The sequence below is a fragment of the Astatotilapia calliptera genome, chromosome 6 (genome assembly GCF_964374335.1).
Source record: "Astatotilapia calliptera chromosome 6, fAstCal68.1, whole genome shotgun sequence".
Lineage (NCBI taxonomy): Eukaryota > Metazoa > Chordata > Actinopteri > Cichliformes > Cichlidae > Astatotilapia > Astatotilapia calliptera.
The window spans coordinates 24,470,807-24,473,859 of NC_137427.1; positions in this window are offsets into that span (position 1 = coordinate 24,470,807).

Consider the following 3,053-nt stretch of genomic DNA (forward strand, 5'->3'; position numbering starts at 1 on the left):
TGGGAAGGTCGCAGTAATTGTTGGAGTTTATTATCTAGCTAAAGGAAATTGTACCCTTTGCCACCCAGGAGCACTCAATAGTAACTATCAAGTTAAACTGCCAAAGTGAAACACTGTGACAAAGCATCTTTTTTAGAGATGAGGGATGACAGTGAGATGGGGATGGGGTGGGGGTTAAAGCTTGTCCCCTGGGAGTAGGAGGGGCAGTATCACCATTTGGAGCTGTTGAAAGGAGCACAATGATGCCTAGTATCAGATTTGCCTGTTTGACAAATGGATCTCCTGCTGTGATCGTGGCAAGTCCAAGAGCTCTTATCTGTTGACAACATCATAGGATGGAGATAAATATTAAGCATCTTATTAAATGCATTGCAAACATGTAAGCAAATATATTTTTTAAACAACATAATAAATGACACAAAAAATACTTTGTATCAGGTTTTATAATATTGCTGCCCAAGTCACTGGACTGAAAACACAAAAAAAAGGAACAATGAATCACTGAAACATAACAAAAGACACCTAACTCAAAGGATGAACCAGTGCTGTGTTTACATATAACAGAAAACTCAGCAAAGAACCAATTTTATATTCTATCTTTATTTTACAAGATGGTATATTTGTAATTTTTTAAATCATTAAAATACAGGAGAAATTATTTGATGGACAAAAAACTAATCATTTGGAAACCAACAATCATATGATAATAATAAATGGAGGAGATTAGGAGAGGTAAAACAGCGAGTGCCAACAGCCATCTGTAAAACATGGTGGAGGCTCTGTCATGATTTGGGGCTGAGTTGGAGATCTAGTCAAAACTGACAGAAAGTACTGTCAGATTTTGATTCACCATGCAACACATCTGGAAAACAACTGATTGGCAATAACTTCATTTTCCAGCATGACAATGATTCCAAACTCAGTGCCAGTGCAGTAAAAAAATCATACCTGGACAGAAAAACACACAATGAAACACTGGCAGTCATGGACTGATACCCCAGTGCCAGGACCTCAACATCACTGAATCACTCTGGGATCATCTCGAAAGAAAATGGAAAAAAAGGAAGCCAACATCCAAAGAAGTGCTTTGAATATCCTTCAAGAAGCCTGAACAACTATTCCTGAAGACTGCTTCAGTAATTGGGTGCAGTTATCTCCCATTTTTCAACCAAAATATAAAGAATCAAGGGATGACTTAAGATTTTGCACAACACCATCTACTAAAGCCAGAGAGTTCCACCTTAGTGGTTCGTGAAGTACTATTTTGGGTCGAGATCGGGATGTGTCTGCATCCACCTGTGTATCAAATTTGCCACATCCCAAATAATACAAAATTTTAATCCTTAATAAAAAAACTTTTATTTTCACAGGCTGTGCACAGCTGAAAGCAGAAATCTGAGATGGAAGCTGTTTTTCTTTTTTAAAACCATGGTTTGAGAAACTGCTGTTCTTTGGCACTTCTATGTTGGTTTTATCTTTTTACGCTCTAAAGGTTACAGCTTTGCTGTATAGTGGAGCTACCATATATACTGTCCACTCATCTGTGGCAATGTTGATTGAGCAACAAAGTAATGGCAGCCACATCTTAATGACTCCCCACTGCTGTTGATTCCAAAAGGACCTTGGTAAAATAAACTCCGGTAGTGTTTGTTTGCAGTCAGTGTTACATTCAGTGTCCAAAAGAGTGGAAACACAAAAACAGAGCGCTGTCACCACCTGCAAATTAATGACTCACAGCATTGACTGAAGCTGTCTTTTTGTGCATTTGGCAGATTTAGAAACGCTGCAAACATAAAGCTGGTTATTTGTGGGCTAAAAAGATGTATATAGTTTGTTTTTTTAAACAGCCTTGAAAATATAAGCGCATGAAGGGTTTTGTGAAAATTATAATTATGTAAAATAAAAGCAGCACAATGAAGTACACATTGTGTTTTTTTATGTTTAAGTTTAAGGAAGTGAAAAGAAACACACCCAGACACTAAGTGAGTGATTTAAGGAGGTGAGCATTGACAAATGACAAGTGTTTCTGCGCGTGACTACAAGATAACCCCTCACCACACACAGGCACGTATTTTCTTACCTAATAATTAACCAGTTTTGACACATCTGCCCACGAAGTCCGTATGGACCTCACCTTTTTACAAAAATCCAGCCTTTGAACTGAGAAACTGCTATCCTCGACTTACTCTCACCAATAAAACCACACACAAATCTTCAATCCAGGCCTTGTAAATCAGAGTGAGCGCTGATCAAAGCAGGCCTGTGAATCTTACATGACATATCCTGCATTCCTTGCTAAACACATTCACATGCTGCCCTCAAAAGCATAGCACTTGTTTGTTGAGCCTTTATTCATTTTGAGCGTTGTTTTTTTGTTTTGTTTTGTTTTTTCGGAGCTGGATTCATCTGACTACTCTCATGAGTTGCATCGCAAAACAGCACGAAGCTCGTTCGAGACATAAACAGGAAAACTGGTGACTCATCTGTGAGTTTAAGACCCAGTGTGCATGTGTGTGTGTTTTTATTTTTAACTACTGCTTACTGAGGCATCAAGTATAACAGACAAAGTTAACAGACAAGTAAACAAAGCTTTTTTCAATTCGTTTCAAGCGGTTGAGGCATTTCCTCATTGATAGCGTACAATAAATCACAGACCTGAGTTCCCTGATGGAGGTGTATGTGAGATTGCAAATGTCGGCTGAAGTAGGATGGGTTGGACTACTAACACTCTAATGTATAATAAGTGTGAAAATGAATCCACCTACATAACCCTGGCACAAGTTGTAGTCAAGTGCATTCAAAGTGACCGAGTATCTCTTGGTTAAGATGCAGACTACCTGCGATTTTACGCTACATGCTCAAAGGAGCAACAACGTGCAGACATGATTCTCCTCAAACTACCTGGAGTTGACGCGGGAAAGCAGCTTAATTCTGTTTGAAAATCCGAGATACACTACATGGGAAAAAGTACTGAGCACCTCTTAATCATTCAGTTCAGCTGTTCTCAGGCCTATGGCCACAGGTGTATAAAATCAAGCACTTATCCACGTGAC